The sequence below is a fragment of the Macaca mulatta genome, chromosome 14, assembly GCF_049350105.2.
Source record: "Macaca mulatta isolate MMU2019108-1 chromosome 14, T2T-MMU8v2.0, whole genome shotgun sequence".
Classification (NCBI taxonomy): Eukaryota; Metazoa; Chordata; class Mammalia; order Primates; family Cercopithecidae; genus Macaca; species Macaca mulatta.
In genome coordinates, this window is record NC_133419.1 from 71,628,715 (window position 1) to 71,649,280 (window position 20,566).

The window sequence follows — 20,566 nt, forward strand, 5'->3', positions numbered from 1 at the left end:
ACTCATGACAGCCAGGTCGTGCTGAAAGGATTGTGATGACATTGGCAGAAGCATTCCATTGATGTGACATCAAGCTCCAGTGTTTACGGGACTGAAGGTTGGGATTTGTGGTGTAAGGCAAACTTAAGTACTAGAAAGGGCCTGTACTTCCTTCTGAAGTGTCTGAAGTGAAGTGATACCAGATTTTGTCAGTAATTAGTTAAATTCCGGGCAGTAGCTGTGGTTTGAAAAAGATGCACAAGGGAGTTTTGTCTTTTTCTTAAGTGGTAGAAGGAGACGACAGAGGTCAAAATTAATAAGACAAAGATCAAGTTGATCGGATAAGCATTCTAGAGGGTGTTTTCATGTTTTAGAGGGTATCAAAGTGTGATGATGGAAAATAAAAAAGGTGCTGAAGGATACAAAAGTTAATCTTGTTCTGTCATCTTGAGCAGAAGCTACCAACCTCTGCAGTCAGCACTTGTGGAGGATTCTAACATCTCTTGGCTTAGGAGCTCCTGGTGGGATGGATGCCCATTGGTCAGGAAGGAGTGATGTGTGTCTCTGAAGTTGAAAAACATGAATCCAAGGATCAACACCTTGGAGTTCTACTGCTGTGTCAGTGAACAGGGGCTTAAGAGCAGTTTTTCTCTGGTGCCCTTTTCAGAAGACCAAATCCCCAAGTTACAGAGCATGCAGGGCCTGCACAGGTGGCTGTTGTAGAAACGCAGTGTTTACCTGTTGGTGATAAAGCTGGAGTGGCTGTGAGGACCCTTCAGCAATGAGTCATATCAGCTTGTACTCATAGTGTAAAATCTAGAATTGCAAGTAGTGAGGCAGCCTGTTATGAATTCCAAAGGTGGCCACCTGTTGGTCCTGAAAACTGGTCTTACTTCCATCAACACCAATAGCACTCCTCAAGCCTTAGGAGTTCGAGGGTTTTGAGAGCTTTGATAATTATACTTTTATAATTTTAGTCCTGTCTTTTCCCTGAAGTTTGTGGATGATAAAGATCAGTAGAGATTCTGAGTAACAGTACCAGTGACATGTGTGTTCCTCTTAACTACAAAATAAGTTGGGATTCTCCAGGTCAGAAATACAACAAAATTAAGCAAATTTGCTCCTACCACTACAGCCACTACTCTCCAGTAAGGTAAAACATCAATTAACCCTGAGAATAAACAACAATAACCAGAATGCACTCATAGCACATTTGGAGATGTTCACAGGGGCGGTGAGACTTCGGTTCCTGTCCATGACCTATCCTTAAAATCTTGCCAGGATTGTGTCATTGTCAGGTTGACATATTTTGGAAATGTCAATGAAACCTCCTAAAATTACCACTACCAATGTTGGTTCAATACCATGGCAAATAAAAAAGAACAAGGTCATGTCCTTTGCAGGAACATGGATGGAGCTGAAGGCCATTATCCTTAGCAAACTAACACAGGAACAGAAAACCAAATACCACATGTTCTCACTTGTAAATGGGAGCTAAATTATAAGAACACATGGACACAGAGAGGGGAACAATAGACACTGGAGCCTACCAGAAAGTGAAGGGTGGGAGGAGGGTGAGGATCAGAAAAAGTAACCAATGGATACTAGGCTTAATACCTGGGTGACAAAATAATCTGTACAACAACCCCCCGTGACATGAGTTCACCTACATGACAAACCTGCACATGTACCCCTGAACTTAAAATACAAGTTAAAAAATAAAAAATAAATAAAAATCATGGCAGACTTATCTCTTGTATTATGGGTAATATCATGAAGCACTTTTGCTAAATTCTACATTTATCATGGCCATTTCTTTAGGTAATGGAAAACTTCTCAGGGTTCCTTAATTTGCTGTCCATTTTATAAGGATTCCTGTAACAGTCAGAAAATCTCCTTGTTTTTAAAGCATTTCAAAATCATGGGCCAACCCAAAATCATACCCACCATCAGGACAAGTATTTGTTTTTTACCTTTTGTTGGCTGGCATGTCTGGACGAAGGCAATTTAGCCTTCTGAACAGATTTTGTTTCTTTGAGAAGTTTAAAGGTAAATTCAAGTCTGTGATAGCATAACATAATTCGCAACTTTTAGTTTTTCTTTTTAGGTATGAACCATCTATAAACAATTAAATGAAGGGTATCCAAAAAATAAAATACTTCAGGAATATACCTAACCAAGGAGGTGAAAGATCTCTAAAAGGAAAACTACAAAACACTGCTGAAAGAAAATTATTGACAACACAAACAAACGGAAACACATCCCAAGATCATGGGTGGGTGGAATCAATATAGTGAAAATGACCATACTGCTGAAAGCAATCTACATATTCAATGCAATTCCCATCAAAGTACCATCACCATTCTTCACAGAACTAGAAAAATAATCCTAAAATTCATATGGACCAAAAAAGATCCCGCATAGCGAAAGCAAGACTAAACAAAAAGAATAAATCTGCAGGCATATTACCCAACTTCAAACTCTACTATAAAGCTATAGTTACCAAGACAGCATGACACTGGAATAAAAATAGGCACGTAGACAATGCAACAGAATAGAAAACGCGAAATAAACCCAATACTTAAAGCCAACTGATCCTTGACAAAGCAAACAAAAACATAAAGTGGGGAAAGAACACCATGTAGAAGAAAGAAACTGTATCCTCATCTCTCACCTTATACAAAAATCAACTCAAGATGGATCAAAGACTTAAATCTAAGACTTGAAACCATAAAAATTCTAAAAGAAAACATCAGTAAAATTATTCTAAACATTGGCTTAAGCAAAGAGTTCATGACCAAGAACCCAAAAGCAAATGCAATAAAGGCAAAAATAGATGGGACCTAATTAAACTAAAAAACTTCAGCACAGCAAAAGAAATAATCAGCAGAGTAAACAGACAACCCACAGGATGGGAGAAAATATTTGCAAACCATGCATGAGACAAAGGACTAATACCTGGAATCTACAAGGAATTCAAGCAAATCAGCGAGAAAAAAATAATAATCCTATCAAAAAGTGGGCAGAAGACATGAATAGACAATTCTCAAAAGAAGATACACAAATGGCCAACAAACAAATGAAAAAATGCTCAACATCACTAATCATTAGGGAAATGGAAATTAAAACAACAATGAGATACCCCCTTACTCCTGCAAGAATGGCCATAATCAAAAAACAGTAGATGTTGGCGTGGATGCAGTGAACAGGGAACACTTCTACACTGCTGGTGGGAATGTAAACTAGTACAGCCACTATGGAAAATAGTGTGGAAATTCCTTAAAGAGCTAACAGTAGAACTACAATTTGATCCAGCAATCCCACTACTGAGTATCTACCCAGAGGAAAAGAAGTCATTATATGAAAAAGACACTTGCACATACGTTTATAGCAACACAATTTGCAAAAACTGCAAAAATATGGGGCCAGCCTAAATGTCCATCAACCAAAAAACAAATAAAGAAAATGTGATACACACCATGAAATACTACTTAGCCATGAAAAGGAACAAAATAATAGCATTCGCAGCAACTTGGGTGGAGTTGAAGACCATTATTCTAAGTGAAGAAACTCGGGAATGGAAAAACCAAATATTGTAGCTCTCATTTATAAGTGAGAGCTAAGCTACAAGAATGTAAAAGTATAAGAATGATATAAGGGACTGTGAAGACGAGGGGGGATGTTGAGAAGGGGTTGAGGGATAAAAGACTACACATTAGGTACAGTGTACACTGCTCAGGTAATGGGTATATCTCAGTAATTATCACTGAAGAACTTATCCACGTAACCAAAAATCACCTGTTCCCCAAAAAACTATCGAAATGTTAAAAAAGTTAAAACATAAAAATAAAAAAAGATCTGAAGAGCATGGTAGTTCCTTAACAGAGGTAAAGCAATTATGGGGTTCTCCTCTTTTAAGTAAAAGAAGGAGGTGGCTGTGAGTAGAATATTGCCACACTGGACAGTGGTATGTGAAGGGGGAGGCAATGATATGTCACAGAGGGTAGACAACTAGCAAAAAGTGGTGAGGATATTCTGTGAATATAAGAGTCTGTAGAGCATAGGGAACCACTAAGTTTAGCGGACGCCTCAGAACTAAATCTATTAAGTTGAAGTTTTCCCATAGCTTGCTATCGTTATTGTAACTCTTAAGGAGGTGGATAACCAAGAAATACTGACTGTTTTCTCTCAGTGAAACGGTGTACACTATGGCGAACCATTAAGTTTGGTGGAAACTCTAGAACTAAGTTGTTTGAGGCTTCCACAAACTTTGCTGCTGCTGTCATAGCTCTTGGACAGATATGTTTTGGCTACTGGCTCTAATGAAAGACTGAGATGGGCCATAGGCCTCTGCTCAGTGCTGCACTGACCCATACTGGAGACAGAGAGAAAAGGAAAAATGTGTGCCCCTGTGTACATGTATTCCTGTATTTGCTAGTGGCTATTTTTTCCAGAACATTAAAGAAATATTTAAAATACTGAAAAATTGAAAAGTAGGTTATTAAAACTCACATTAAGTTCACATATACAATTTCACTTTTCTGGATTTACTGGAAGTGAACTCATCGAAAACAATAAGAGACCGATAAATTTTATTATATAAAAATAAAATTATTTTATTATATAAAAATAAAATTATTTTATTCAAAAAAAAAACAAGAAAAATCCCAGCCAGGCGTGGTGGCTCATGCCTGTAATCCCAGCACTTTGGGAGGTCGAGGCGAGCAGATCACTTGAGGTCAGGAGTTTGAGACCAGCCTGGCCAACATGGTGAAACCCCATCTCTACTAAAAACACAAAAATTAGCCGGGCGTGGTGGTGCCCAGCTACTCGGGAGGCTGAGGCAGGAGAATGGCTTGAACCTGGGAGAGGGAGGTTGCAGTGAACCAAGACTGCTCCACTGCCCTCCAGCCTAGATGACAGAATGAGACTCTGTAGGGAAAAAAAAAAAATCCCAAAATAAATTACACACTGAGAGAAAAGATCAGTAATATATAACACAGATATATGTGTAATATCTCTAATGTATAAATAACTTTTTTAACTTGATGGAAGAAAGTGTCAAAAACCTGATAGAAAAATGGCCAAATGATCAAAGACATAAATAGACCATTGACTGAAAAAAAGAATTAAAATGTCCCTTAAACATGTGAAACAACATTCAGCCTCAACTATAATAAGAGAAATGCAAATTAAAATAACACTGACATATTATCTCTCACCTAGCAGATTGGCAAAAATGTAGACATACACTAACACATTCTGTTAGCAAGACTTGAAGAAAATAGACACTGAAGCATTTCTGATGGGAATGGAAATTAGTATGACCCTAATGGGGGAGAATTTGACAATATCTAACAAAATGGCATAGGCTTTTCCTCCTTACTGTAATTTATCCTGGTAATACATATTCAAATATATACAAAAACACACATGTTTAAGGATTTTCATGGTAGCAGTATTTATAATTGAAAAATACTAGAAACAACCAAAATGACTTTACATAGGAAAATGGTTGAATGAACTATGGTACATCATTAAATGGGATAGTCTGCAGCTATAAAAATGAATGAGGATGACATCTATAAACTGATATAGTATGGCTTCCAAGATATGCTGTTAAATTTAAAAAGCAAAGTGTGAGGAAGTGTTTATGGTATGCCACATTTTGTGCAAGAAAGAAGGAGGAATAAGAAAATATATATTTGTCTGCACAACTATACAAAAAGAAACTTAGGAAAGGAAACCCAGAAATTAACGAATCTGGTTCCATACAGGTGTGGGTGGAAATGGAGTGACTAAAGTTGCAGATAGCAAGATAAAGTCACATTTGTCAGACCCAAGCAAACTGGAGCCAGGAACACACAAAGGAGCACAGTTTTGCTTCTGAGATAAGGACTATTTCAAGGACTTTCTAAAATAACTCCATGAGAAATTCCTTCATCTTTTATACATCTCATGCTTTTCATGATCTACATTTTACATGTATGCACATATTTCTATGACCAGGTTTATCACTACACATTCTTTAGGACTGTAGCAATTCTGATAAGATGCTCTCAAAAGAACACTTGCCTAGCAACGGCATCTCCACCAATGAACTCATGCTAATTCTAGCTTTGAGCCTCCAGAACAAATGAACTCTGTCTTCAAGCAGCTTACATAACTTCTCCTTGCCAGTAAAAATTTCCCTTTAACCTTTGGCTTGATGTACCTGTACCTATGGCTTGCTATAGCTGTGCTTCCCAGATTATAATCCTTTTTGTTTACTCCCAAATAAACTCAACATATTAGGATATATTTTTCTCTGATGTCTTTTTTTAGCCTAATGAGTGAAAAGAATAAGATGGTGGGAGCAGGGTAGAGATGATGAAGGGGAGTGACACTTCTCTGAGTTCATGTTTTTGTACAGATCTGTTCTGACTTTTAGAACCATGTTGATGTTTCATGTACTCAGTTTTTTTAGTAAATACAATCAACAAGGATAAAAAGAGGAAACTCTAGCATTGAATACATACGGAAGCAAATGAACCGAACTGTAGGTTAAGTGAATGACAAAACACGGTTTAGGTAGGGGGTGATAATGGAAGTTTTGAACCAGTACTTTGCCTCTGTATTCTCAGGCTAGGGCAAAAAGACTGCAGCACATATCGAACTCTGTTTAACAGATTTGTTTGCCACACCAGCATGGGTTAACAATTCTGAAACTACATTCTGTATATTCTAGAATCAAGCAAATAAGTGAATATACTGTGGGTAACTGAAACCAGGTTTTTCACTGTTGGAGAAGGAAATTAGATATATGGAAAGGGAGAAGGTTAAAATGAACCCTAGAGCGTTGGATTGGAATTGGCAGTATCAGTATGAACTCATGGTTTTTAAGAAAGATAGGTAGGTAAGTAGGTAGGTAGACAGAAGAATGGATATGTGTGTGTGTCTGTGTGTGTGTGTGTTTATTTACATAATACATATACTACATCCACATGTGTATGTATGACAGGGCCTAGAAATAACAACACTGTGGCAATGAACAGACCTATTCCAGGTCTTGGTTTGTTTTTATACACAATTCTCTGCTAAAAGGAATCATGGTTTCTTAGAAAAATAACAGATTACAGGGTTTGAGCTAGGAAAGTACAAGATGAGTCTAGAATATCTTGTAGTAACAGAAAGTAAGGAAATGCTCAAAGAGTGATAGCAGTGTGTCAAAAAGACACAGGAATCAACTTGGAGGAGCTCTCACAGGACTAATCTGGGACTAATTTTGATCATCAAAATCACTAATGCTAGTAACAAAGCATAACTCATTAAATAAAATAAATATCTATGAATCCAGACTGACTGAATGGAAGATGGGTGGGTGGGTAGATGGATAAATGGATGGATGGATGAATGGATGGATGGATGGATGGATGGATGGATGGATGGATGGATGGAAGGATGGATGGATGAATGGATTGGGAGGGAGGGAGGAAAACTCTTCTTCCTTACAGTAGAGTAACAACTAATAAATGTAGGAGAAATAATGGAAGCCGAAAATTCACCATTTTACAACCATTATACCTCAAACACTAATCATCAAAGGATGCTAAAATTTAGTGGTAAAGTCTGATGAGAAACAGAATATTTATATCATCTCAAAGTATTTCTGCAAGTTTAATTACCAAGTGAAAATATTAACTTTGCAATGGCAGACAAAGCCTGGCAGACACCACCTTATCCAAGTGACCAAAGTTATTACCTCCAGGAGTGAGACAAATCAACATCATGTGCCTCCTGATAACTATGCACTGAGAAGGACACAATATCACCTCTGTGGCATTTCTGCCAAAAATACATAACTGGAATCTAATCATGAGGAAACATCAGACAAACCCAAATAAGTTCATTCTACAAAATAATTGCCCTGTACCCCTCAAAAAAGAAAAGTGAAAGAAAGACCAAGAAAAACTGGCTTAAAGAAGACTAGAAATGACTAAATGTAACATGTGATTCTAGATTAAATCCTGGACAAGAAAAATATGTATTTTTTCCTTCTCTGGTTATAAAGACATAACTAAGACATTTAGTGAAATTTGAATAAGGTTTGTAAATTAGATTATAGCATTGTATCTTCTTAATTACCTGCTTTAGATTAATTGTGTGATAATTTTATAAGAGAATATTTTTATTTCTTAGGAAATACACAAGAATATATTTAGAGGTAACACAGCACATATATGTAGATCAGTCTCAAATAGTTCAGAAAAAAATGATGCTGGTGGAGGGAAGGAATTATAAGGTATATGTAGTTAAATATTAATATATATGGAACTTCAGAGGGGATATATAGAAATACTGTATACCAACTCTTACAAATTTTCTATAACTCTGAAATTGTAAATAAAATTAAGTTTTTAGAAGAAAATCATGTAAGGCAGGAGGAAAGTAAAGTTAAAATAACCCAAGTTCCTTGAATGGTTCAGGAAAAGGAGTAAAGATTTTACTTATTTAAGTCAAAGAAAAATGTGGGAAATTGTAGGATAACCACTAAAGGAGTGGAATAAGGCAGTAAATCTTCCAAAGAATAGAGAAGAGAACTAGCTAGAGAATCTCTGGAAACCTGGGCAGAAGGGCAGCTTTGGCACCAGCTTGAGGATGGCCGTCAGCTGCAGCCACGGTCTAGCTTGTGGCCAGACACACTCCAGTTGTTGCCAGCCCCTTCCTCACCCCACCCACTATTCCTTGTCCTCAGGACTGACCCAAGAGTTTGTCCCTTTGAGTCAGCCAAGGAAGACTGGCTCTGAGGTAAGTCCTGCTCAAGGGGCCCAGAATAAAACAGAGGAGAGAGGCCTCCAAATACAGTGGGCCGCGCTGTTCCATTTTTCCCATGTTGTGCTGGGCCCTGAATCAGGGAGGATCCAGCTTCCAGGAGGTGAGGTTTTCAGGACAGCAGAGGGGCTGGTATGCCGGAAGCGTCCTCAGGCTCAGGAGTAAATGCTGGGTAGGTCGTTGTGGGGGTCGGAGGGGAGGTTCCTGGCCAATCAAATGTGACATTTTTTTTAAATTGCCTGAGGCAAGGGGATCACTTGAGCCCAGGAGCTGTGATCACACCAATGCACTCCAGCATGGGTGTGGGTGACAGAGTAAGACCCTGTCTCAAATAAAATAAAAATAAAAGTAAATTGCCCACCCCATCTCATTTTTCCACTATTGGTAGTAATGCTTCTGCAAGCGAGTACCTATGCAACCATTTAGAGGGAGCACAAATGGGAGAGGAGCCTGCCTTCTCTGCCTCGAGGCTGGCAGTGGTGAGAAGCAGCCCCAGATTCAGACTAGGGGTGTGAGCATTGAAAGCAAAAATAATATTATAATCCTAAGAATCAAAACAATAAGCAGGAAGTCTTTGTAGTCAGAAAGTTCTGGTAAATCTAAAGGACACCCAGTTCTGGGGCAGCTGGACACAGTGATTTCCCTAACACCTGGCAGAAGCTCACAGCAAAGAAGCATCCCCGCACCTGCTGGCCCGCACCAGTCTGCCCATATGTCTTCCTGGATGCCGGTGTGGGGGTGAAGAGGTGGAACCAGAGTTTCTCCAAATGTCTGCATGAGCAGCAAACTGCCTCCTACACACATACCCCTAAGAGCCCTCTGAATCATGGACCTGGGAGAGGAACTTTCATTCCTTTGTTTGAGTATCATAGTAAGGGCAGTGCACAGACTTCAAGTCCTGGAAAGCACAGAGTTTTAATTATGCTCCTCCACAGCCACAATAGGGCCTGGCACAGACTTGGCTTGAGAAGAATCACCAGCCTCTACCCGGTCTGGATCTCACCTCCCTACAGAGGCCTTAGATCCAAAAACAGCCACGACTTCTTTGTACCCCATCCCCCAATTCAGGTCTCAAACCTCCCTGTCATCTCACTGACCTGCCAAACAAGTCTGACTTAAAGATCTAACCTTTCGCTAGAGGGTTTTAGGCTTTCAGTGTAAATAATTCTGTGGCATGACCAGACTGAATTCAACTGCCCGTGGCCCCCGCAGTCGCAGACCAAGCCTACCTCAAACCTGCACACACAGAAGTGTGCACGCACACAGACGGGGAAGACGAGGGGAATGGGAGGATCTGTAGCTGAAGGATGTCCCACAGCTGCTGTGGGACAGCAGTGGCTGCAGCATGAGGACAGCTCTGGAAGAAGTGACTCAGGTCAGCCAAGCCAAAGGCCAATCAGACTTCCTTACCATGAAAAAGGACACTAGGAGTCAGTGGGGTGAACCTTTAGGATAATCTCAATGGAAGGGAGGATTCTGCCCAGGGAAAGGAACCAAGGTCTCACTTGGACTCACCACCCCATGGAAGGGAAGTCTCTTCCAGCAAAGAACTGTGTCCTGACAATCCCGTCTTCCCCTCTGAGCTGTCACCCCCACTACAATCTGCTCCCAGTCACCTCATGAGAGTCCTCTGGGCATTGGAGTCTTCCTCGAACCCTGGACACCAGCACCTGCCAGAGCCACAGCCCTCAGCCTCTGGGCTACTAACTTCAGGCCACACCATGTTATTCCCCTCTCTCAAATTGAGAACATCAGTAGCTTCAGAAGAAATGATTCCCACGCCCCCTGCCTAAAGGAACACAGGGAGGCTGAGGGAGGAGCAGAGGTGACAGGAGGAAGAGAGGTTGTCTCCCGGAAGTATGCTCCAGACCCCCAAAGGACACACCAGCCCTGAGGAAGGACTCCCACACCACCAAGCCCTCCGCAGCCCTGAAGCTCCCCAGACCCACTGACAGCAACAGGCAGCCAAGCTGGGAGAGCCAAGGTGATCCCAAATTACCACTGAGTCTTGATGAAATGGCCTGCATGGAAAATGGCTTGCACCAAACCACCAAGAAGGCATGGCTTGTTCACTAGCTCTTACAAACTTCAATTTGCCTCCATTTTTGGAAAACAGTTTTTCTCCAAATTTAACAACACAACTTACGGACCAGGTAGCTGATTCCAGCCCCATCCCCTGTACCCAGATTCCTCCCTAGAGGCCTCCCTTTCATCACATAGCTTCCTGTGCCCACTCTAAGCCAAGATCGCATCCACGTGGCCCAGCTGTGCTGGGGCCCCAACCTCCCCAACCCTTTCTCACTGCCCCTGCAGATTAACCCGAAAGCTCTTTCTCTTCTAAGAAACTTTTCCTACTGGTTTTTGATCAGGGGACCAGGGGCCACAAGAGGCTACATAGTCTCATGACACCTCTCTGACAGCTTCCCCAGAAGAGGAGTCCCGAGGCCACCTCCTACTGAACTGCCACCTGCCCCACTGAGAACCTGAAGACTCACAAAGGCCTCTCCACTGGCCCAAAGGCAGAGTCAGAGCACATGGTTCAGGAAATCTGCCCACTCCAGGGCCCTGCAGGCTCAAGGGCACCACTTGCTGTTTGAGGGGCTGCTGAGCATCCAATGAGATAAAATATGAAAGTGCTTTGTGAGCTGAAAAGCACCCTGCAGACACCGGAGGAGTTCCGGGGAATCCGGGAGCATGATCAGGTGCCGAACCAGCAAGGGAGGCACTCAGGAACCTCCCAGGAGAATTCTGCCTGGGATTGTGCCACCCAAAAAGGATTCTTGGGAAATGGGGTCCATGCCAGCGATGGAAGCAGGCCTGCCTGGCACAGACATCCACGTGCAGCCACTGCCAGGAACAGGCCGCAGGGAGATTAGCTTTGGCAGGAACTGGCAGAGGGAAGCAGGGACTTCAGCCTGCCAAGTGCCCACAGAGGGGAGAGGGGGAACTGGATCCCAGCCTTGGCAGGAGCGAGCTCCCAGTAGGACTCGGCTCCCAGGAGTGAGGCGGGCACCTGTGCCAAGTCTGGTGAAGGAAGGAGGGTAAGAAACTGTACTCATGGGCCTGCCCTCTGGCATAGGGGTCGCCAGAGTCTCCTCTGGGATCTCCTATGGGCTGGATTTGGCACTCACGACCCTCTTCACTATAGCTGAGGAAGACTGCAGGCCTGCCAGATTTTGCCCTCTGTCCCCACTGTGAAGAGGCGCCCAGAGCAGAAATCTTCACGCTACTGTCCCCTTCCTTTACAGGGGTGATTGTCAACATGCATAACAACTAATATCATTCACAGTGCAGGCAGGGTTCCCACAAGCCACCACGGGACAGTGATGCTGGGAGGCACCGTCCAGCAGACACAGCCTTGGGCCAGAAGTGTATATGGGGATTCCAGCACTGTCCCTGGGAAAGTGAGTTCCCACCGAGGTCCAGGTGCACACCCTGGTCAAGAGGACACATAGGGACCAGGGTCAGAGCCCAGGGAATACACTGGGCAGACAGTGTATGGGCCAGTGAGCACCAGCAGGGTTCCAGGGCCAAGGTGGCTGGGGGCCTCAGGGAGCCTGGGGCCTCAGCCATTTCCAAATGACACCTAGTGTTTCAGTATTTTAGTAACTGGCCCTGCTCTACCTGACACATAGTCTATCAAGCCTGCCCTTCCCACCTGGAGCTCTTCCTGACATCTACCACCTGTCTCCCACATGAGGGGCTCCCAGGGCACAGGATTGTAGAATGAGCCATCCAACCATCCTGTGGCCGGCTTCCTCAACCGCCACACATTAACGACACTCCAGCCTTGGCCATGACCAAGTGCCTGTCCCTTCTTCGTATTTCTACCCTACTTACACTTTCATGGCCACAAGTTCATATGAGCCTTGCCACAAGAGCTGAGTTTGTAGCAACAAGTATTCCCTTTTGGCAGGGACACTGTAGCCAACCCACCCATGGCCCTGCTCCCACCTCTGTAAAGCCTTGAGAGAACCTGAATCAGGTCATCTTCCCACCCAAACCCCACTCTGTTCTGTCCTACCCCCTGGTATATCACTCAGCCTTTCTTATCCAAGGCCTTCCTGCAGGCTGTAGTGTGAGGCATACTACACACTCTGTACCTAGACTTTCTTTTCTTCCTTCCTGCCTCACCTAGGCCTGGTTGCAGAAGGTGGTGGGGGTGTAGGGGCACTCAATACTTGAAAGATTCCCTAAGGATTATTCCACCCAAGATACTAATAAGGATGGAGAACTGATCCTCCCAAGGCCACGGTGAATTTGAGACTGAGCAAGAAGGTACAGCCCACATCTGACTCCTGTCTAGTTTGTTTTCTTCAGCAGGATAGACAAGAAGCCTACCTCTGCAAACCCAGGACACACCCTCCTCCCCTGAGCAAGAGAAAAGCCTCTCTTTTTAGCTCCTGCCTAGGTGTGGGCCCTTAGCATGCAATAGGCCAGCTGAAGGCCTTGGAAACAATGTAGGCTAAAGAGAGGGTCACCACGAGCAGACCTGCAAGTCTGTCTACGTGGAGAAGTGGTTTTGTTTGCTCTATTTGTCTTGGTTTTTTTTGTGGGGGGGCAGCGGGGGAGGTGGTGTTGGAAGGGCAGTTCCACCAAAGTGGCTGACATTTTCCAGACAGCAACCTGGCCCCAGTGCCACCTCTGTACCTTCAGGAACACAGCGGCCATGATTGGTGCTCAATGTGCCCAAGTTTACTGCATTGTAATGTATAAGAAGATACAATGATGGTTGCAATCTTAGAGGGTAGACTAGGTGCAGAGAGGGACAGGGGACTTGGGAACTGCCTCCCACTCCCCCTATAAAAATATCTGCCTGCTAACAATTTGGGCTGGGTGACTTATAAAGGAAAAAAGAAAGGACAATCTCTGCCTGACAGCCACAAAAGTGCTGCTGCTCATACGAATACACCTCATTCCCTAATTCCAAAATGGCTAGCAAGGTCCCAAAACCAGACTTTCCTAAGAACAGTCTCTTTCAGAGTTATCATCCTAGTACAGGGTTCAGAAGAGGTCCTCAAAAGCAGCCAATCTTGGCTTCAGATGATGTTAATGATACTTTAAACAAAAACATGAAAGAATTCAAGTTCCTTTGTAATCCAAGCAACCCACACCTTGAGGTTGGCCTGCACATCTGGAAGGGAAATAGAAAACACTTTATAAAATACAGCATTTTAAAGAGTCAGGGAGGTACCAGAAACTTGGGACCAGAAACTTCCCTTTTAGCTAAGTTTTCTTGCCTTTTTCTAAACAGTGGTGAAGTCTTCTCTATACCACTCCAGTCTAACGTGACCCTGACTATGAGCACTCAGGGGTTGATGGGGAGTGGTTACTATTGTCAGGAATCCATCTTTTGTGGATTAAAAGTTTCTGTGCCCCCAAAATTCCTATGCCGAAGCCAGAATCCCCAATGTAGTATTACAAGGTGGGGCCTTTGGGAGGTAATTAGGTTCAGACTGGGTCAAGAGGGTGGGACCTTCATGATGGGATTAGTGCCCTTATAAGACAAGGAAGAGATCTCTTGCCAATGCAGTCTGACCACACAAGCATCAGGCATCACAGTCCAGAGGCAGCACAGTATAAAAGGGGTGAGGACTCGGGTATTCAGTAAAGATGAGCTATTTGCAGGCAGGTAGCATCATAGCTTTCTGGGCTAAGGCAATAACGATACAACAAAAAGGAAAAGCAGGCAGCAGATCCTGGACAGTTTAGGCCAAAGGGACCTCACAAGCACAGCCCCGCTCTATTAAGCAGTGAGCGCACGCTCCCACCAGGCCTGGTCCGCACAGCAGCTGAGGCTCCCTTTCTCAGGAAAGAGAGGCTATTCAGAGAGCTACTGCACTACCTGAGACCCTCGGCTACTTCCACAGACGCAGCTAACAAGTGAAAGTAGACTTTAGGATGGTGCTTTCATAGTCAAGGATTAACTGGGTTTAAGGCTAGAACTGGAATTGGTCATTGAGTTTTAAAGACTGTTGCCAGATAATAAAGTTGAAAAATACAAAGCATTCAAAAATCTGAAGGCCCAAGACCTTTTCCTATAGCTGTATCAGCCTCAGAGCACTCCTTCAATATTTCGTTGCTATTAAAATAGCTGAGTGAGGAAGAATCAGGACCAGCGCGGCCCCGCGGTCCCTCCCTACTGACTCTCCGCCCACTAACTTGCAGATCAACTGTGCTTTCCTTGATGGCACCCACCCCAGCCCCAGCTCAGGCCCGGGCGGTGAGATCAGCGAGCGACGGTCAGAGTCGCGCTGCAGCGCTCGACTACTGCAGGCTGCCCCCGCTGGGCTCATTCCGTGGACTCGGGCGCCCCCGCGAGGCCGCGGATGGGCGGCGCACCTGGCTGGGGCGTCCTCGGTCTCTGCGGCAAGTCCCCGCGGCCTGGCACTCTCTTGCGCCATCCGGTCTGCCCCCCCTCTTCCCCCGGGCCTCGTCAGCGCGCGGCGGCTGTTTGCTAGGTCGCCGGAGTCCCTGGGGCCAAGTCGGCGGTGGCTAACCGAACAGAGCTAACGAGACCCTAAGGAGGGCAGCTGCGGCAGCCGGGCCATGGCAACCTGTCGCGCTGCCGCCGCCGCCGCCGCCGCCGCCGCCGCAGCGCAGGCTCTGCGGTGCCCCAGGCCCCACACCAGCCCGCTGCCTGCTCCGCCGCCGCCCTTCTCCCGGTCCCTGCCAGCCTGTCAGCGGAAGCCCCCACGAGCTGTACACGGGGTGCCTCCCCGCACTGCCCCGCGGCGAAGTCGCCATAGAGGACCGGGCTGGGCACAGAGGGGCGTCAGCCCAGCCCATTCCCAGTGCCCTCCCCAAACGCGCCCTTCCCCGCCCCTCCAAAAACCCGGGTGTGGCCGCCTCCTGCCTGGGGCCTTCAGTGAACGGAGGCCTCATCCATCTAAAAGGGAGTGGGGAGGGGAGGGAAAGAGCCAGTCGCCCCCTGGCGCCCAGCCTGGGATGTGAGGGTGCTCCACTGACACACTAAAGTGAAGGGCCCCGGAGCTACCCACTGAGCTCCCCATCCGGGTGGGGAGAATAATAGTGTTATTTCATAGGGGTGTCGTGGCGATAATAATCTAACGTTTATTGTCCATTTGCCAGGAATTAGGCTGTGTACATTACTCCAGTGACCTCATTTAGTTCTTATAACACTGTGATGGCCCCATCATGAGTGTACTTTTATTCCCATTTTACGTATGGGAAAACTGAGGCCTAGGTTCATATGACTTGACCTGAAGGCACACAGCCAGTGACAAAGCCAAAGCTCTTTACCCCAGTGTTTTCTCTTTTTAAATTATTTCTGGTACAGACAGGGTCTCTCTGTGTTGCCCAGGCTGGTCTCAAAGTCCTGGCCTCAAGTGATCCTCCCACCTTAGCCCCCCAAAGCACTAGGATTACAGGCATGAGCCACCACGCCCGGCCTACCCCTGTGTTTGAGGAAGTGTCTTCCAGGAGTCACAACTCCTCAGAACAAGGGATTCCATGGCCAAATAATTTGGGGAAACACTGCATGTTGTACTTCCCTCTGCTTTTGTGGGTTCTGACAACTGAGTTTAGTGAGTTTGAGTCTCTCCGAGAAGAAAACCATTTAACTTGGTTTGATTCAGTGTTTTCCAAACTTATTTGAACAGAGAACACTTTTTAAAAAGACATCCCACAGGATCTAATAAGAATGTCTTTATAAAAAGTGTTCTCTGTGTACACTTTTAGACACACTTGTCTCCTCAGTCTCAGATGAAACAATAGCTGTGGAAGTCTTTGTACCCTAAAAAGTGCTGTAAAACTATGAGGATATGTTTATTGTTGCTAGTGTTATCATAATCGTCTTCATTATTTTTAGGAATTCTGTCCGTAGCCTCCTGGGACTCCACTCCGTGGTGCTAAATAAGAATAACTAACATTTACTGAGCATTGCCTATGTGCCAAGCACTGTTCTAAGTACCTTCCGTATATTAATGAATTTATTCCTTAAAACTACCGAGGTATTATGGCCACCTGAGGAAAAAAGACATAGAATCTGAGGATCCTATGAATAATAGATGTAAAATCCTTAAAAGAAAGCCCTTACAAGTGCTACACAAGTACTTGCCATTATCTTTATCCCCATTGTACAGAGGAGGAAACTGAGGCACAGAGCAGTTAAGCGACTTGCTCTAGACCACACTGATAGTAAGCGAGTTGGAACCCAGGCAGCCAGAGGCAGGGCCTGTCCTGGTACCCACTGTGGTATCCGGCCTCTGTACTAGCCACGGAAAGAAAACCCCAGGTTTGCACCCTCATCAGCAAAGCCAGAATTTCCTGTGAGTGCCTCCTGTCTGTGTAAGACCTCCTCCCCCATCTGTCCATCATAACCACCACCACAAACACCCCCATAGGAAAAGAAAAGGGACAAAATATGGGGTTAGACAACCCTGGATTGGATCCTGACCCAATAATTTACTGGCTGACTGACCTTAGACAAGTAACTTAACCATCGGTTTCCTCTTCAGTAAAAAGAGACCCTCATCTACCTCACAGGTTTGTGTGAGGATAGACTAACATTGTGGATATAAAGCACTTAACACAGGGCCCAATGCCTACCTCCACTTCTGCCTCCTCTGAGAAGCCTTCCTTGACTGTGCCTCCCTCCCCCTAGACAGGATCAAGGCCCCTCCGCTGTATTCCCCTGCTTATCCCCCACCTGAGCCTACCAAATCCTTGGTCTTGAAATTATGGCTTGATGTGTCTGTCTCCCTCACCTTCACAAAATTGAGCTTCAAAGATCGGTCTTCTTCACTGCTATATCCCCAGGTTCTAGCACTACCAAGCTCAGCACACAGTAGGAGCTCAATAAATGTTTGCTGACTGAATGACTGAATGATAACCAGAAGGATAGCTGATATTAATTATTGAGAGCCTGCACTAGGCCCAGTTCAAAACATTTCACATGAATTCTAACTCATTTAATACAACAATCATATGATGTAATTACTAGTGTTTTCCCATTTGAGGAAACTGAGGCACAGAGATATGCCTAGTAAACAGTGGAGACAGAATGTCCGCCCAGTCAGTCTGGCTTTAGAATCTGCAAGCTTAGGCATAATAAGTGAGTGGACAGATGGGTGCCAGCCTACCAACCCTCACAGGGCTGCCAAGAAGGCCAGACGACGCTAAAGTACTGCATACACATGAAGCCTTCTTGTGACTAAGCCCTGGGAAAGGAAGGAGTTGCAGCTCAGGCCCTGCTTCTCCCTGGGCTTTTGTTTCCCATCTATGCAGTAAGGACTGGACTTGATAATATCAGGGCTTTTAACACTGTCAGTGGTGCCCGTCTGTAGGCCTAGGGTGTTAACAGAGCAAGAGAAAAAAAAAGGTAGTTGAGCCGAGAGAGACCTATAAACAGTGTGGTTGCTAGGCCATCCTAGCCTGGAGCAGAGGGCAGGCCAGTGGCCAGCAGAGCCAGGAGGGGCCATGCAGCTTCCTCTGAGCACCCGGGTCAGAGCGGGCTGTCATTCACCAGGAGTGAGGGTGAGAGTCAAGGTCCTGGCCAGGCTAATATGATGCAATAATTAAGGACAATAATGATCATTTGAAAGGAACCAGCACTTTACAGTTTGTGTTATTTTCATCTGGGCCTCACGCCAAGCCTGTGATTATTATCGCTGAGAACTAAGACCAAGAGAGGCCTGGGACTCAGTCCAGGGTCGCACAGTGGGGCAGCGTCTAGACCCCACGTAACCTGTTGATTGGCTGATCACTTAAACTGCAGCAAGTCATATTTTAGAAATTGCTGGTTCTTTAAGGAGTGAGCAGGCAGGACCCAGGTGGCATGCCTGGGCTACTAGCAAGTAAGAGAAGTAGCCATTTCTACTCATTAAAAGTTCAGCCATGCGAGCAAAGTGGGCACGTGGGGCAGGCCCATCTCCTTGGGGCTCAGGCCGCAGCTGGACCTGGCATCAGCCCAGGCTGCTGTAATTGGGCCCCAGGTGTCCTGCTGAGTCCAAGTACCTCTGGGAGGCTCTCAGGCTCCTGAGGTCCAGCTCATTATGGCCTAATTGTTGGCAAATCACTCAACTGACCTGAGGGACAGAGAGCCATGAGCTCACAGTGAGAAAAGTTTGAGGAGCTACAACTTTTTCCCATGCGGCCCACAACTTTCTCCACAGTGGCCCAAACTTTTCCAGCCCTTTGGGGGGCACAGAGCTTTCTCCAGGTTGCCCAGGCCCAGGTACACCATGGATACGCTGCTGTCACCTCTGGGACTGGCACAACCCTCAGCTGCAGCCTGGCGGTCTGAGGTACAACTGGGCTCCCCAGAGCCTCAACGATGCTCTCAACCTGGCAGGGGGTGCCCTAGCCCTATCCTCTACTCCTCCCAGCCCATCCTGGGACACTAGGTGGGACTTAGTCACAGCCAGGGCTGAGCATTGCATGCCTGAAGGTGCAGAGATGTCTAGTTGTCAATATGATGATGGGCCCCCAGCCCCACTAAAGTTCACAGAGGCAGTTCACCCACCTGAGCCCATCTTCAGGCATGCAGTGCTCGGCCCTGGCTGTGACTAAGTCCCACCTAGTGTCCCAGGATGGGCTGGGAGGAGTGGAGGATAGGGCTAGGGCAGCCCCTGCCAGGTTGAGAGCATCGTTGAGGCTCTGGGGAGCCCAGTTGTGCCTCAGCAGAAACAGAGAGCTTGCTATGGAAACTCAACTTCAAGATGCATCCCACAACTCCCTTCCAATCAGATGGGGGCCCACAATCTCTCTGAGAGAGAAATTCTCAAATGCTCTCCCCTCTCCCCCTCACAGACCCTTAGGAAAGGCCTGAGTTCAGTGGTCCCAGCTAAGTGTGATGGACATTCTTGATGGGACCAGGGCCAGGTGGCTCTGGCCTCCATTTCCTGGTGGGTCTCAACCCCAGGTGGTAGCAGGAGGGAGCTGGGCCTGGGACCTTCTTACGGCCCTGAGTCACTGGTGGCTTCCTGATGACCACTGACTTTCCCAGCCAGTCCCTGCCAGAACCAAACCTGCAGGAGTCGGGGACTCTGGAGGGCAGGAGGCTAAGCATTCAGATGGGGAAGGCCTGAGGAAGTGATCCAAGTTGATCCAAGGTCCCCTGGAGAATATTAAAGGAAGCTCAGAGGAGCCACACACAGCCCCAAATTAAATGTGGGAACCAGCAGAGTGGGGTTTAGAGTCAGGCAGTCCAGATTCAATCCCAGCTCTGCTACTTCCTGGCTGTGTGGCCGTGAGCAATACCTTTACCTGTTTCCTCTTCCCGAAAATGGGGATAATCATAGGACTAACCACAAAAATTAGACATAAGGTTTTAGCTAATATTTATAGAGAGTTCATAATGTATGTTAGTAAATGTGCTAAATAAATTATAGGTATCACCTCATTTAATCCTCTGAACACCCCTGCGAGGCTTCACTTGTTTGGAGCTGTGTGTTAACACCCTAGCCTAGTAAGTGCTCAATAAACATGTGCTGAGTGACTGAATCAATGAATGAAGATGTCAGTGCTATTTTTATGCCCATTTTTCAGAAGAGCACTCTGAGGCTCAAAGACAGGAAGCAACTTGCCAGTACCACACAGGGCCAGAACCAGATCCCAGGTCTCTTGCCTTGGGCCCTGACACCAGCATGGCCCCACAGACAGTCCTATGGCCAGAGCAGAGGGGTGCATCAGTGATATCTGAGGATGAGGCGCCTCAAACTACCTACGGACAGGCACAGGCTGCACCTTCCTCAGGCACAGTCCCTCCAGCAAGACATGAGCCCCAGTGGCCTTGGACACATGTGGTGCTTGG

At 45.7% G+C, this 20,566-nt stretch overlaps 1 long non-coding RNA gene across 1 annotated transcript; it reads right to left on the bottom strand.

Annotated features, from left to right (window-relative positions):
* Positions 1-323: 323 nt before the first annotated feature.
* Positions 324-15,678, bottom strand: LOC144334520 (uncharacterized). Its single transcript, XR_013404487.1, has 2 exons — positions 15,626-15,678; positions 324-717 (listed from the first exon to the last, which is right to left on the bottom strand). It is a non-coding gene; the product is annotated as an uncharacterized LOC144334520 (long non-coding RNA).
* Positions 15,679-20,566: the final 4,888 nt, after the last annotated feature.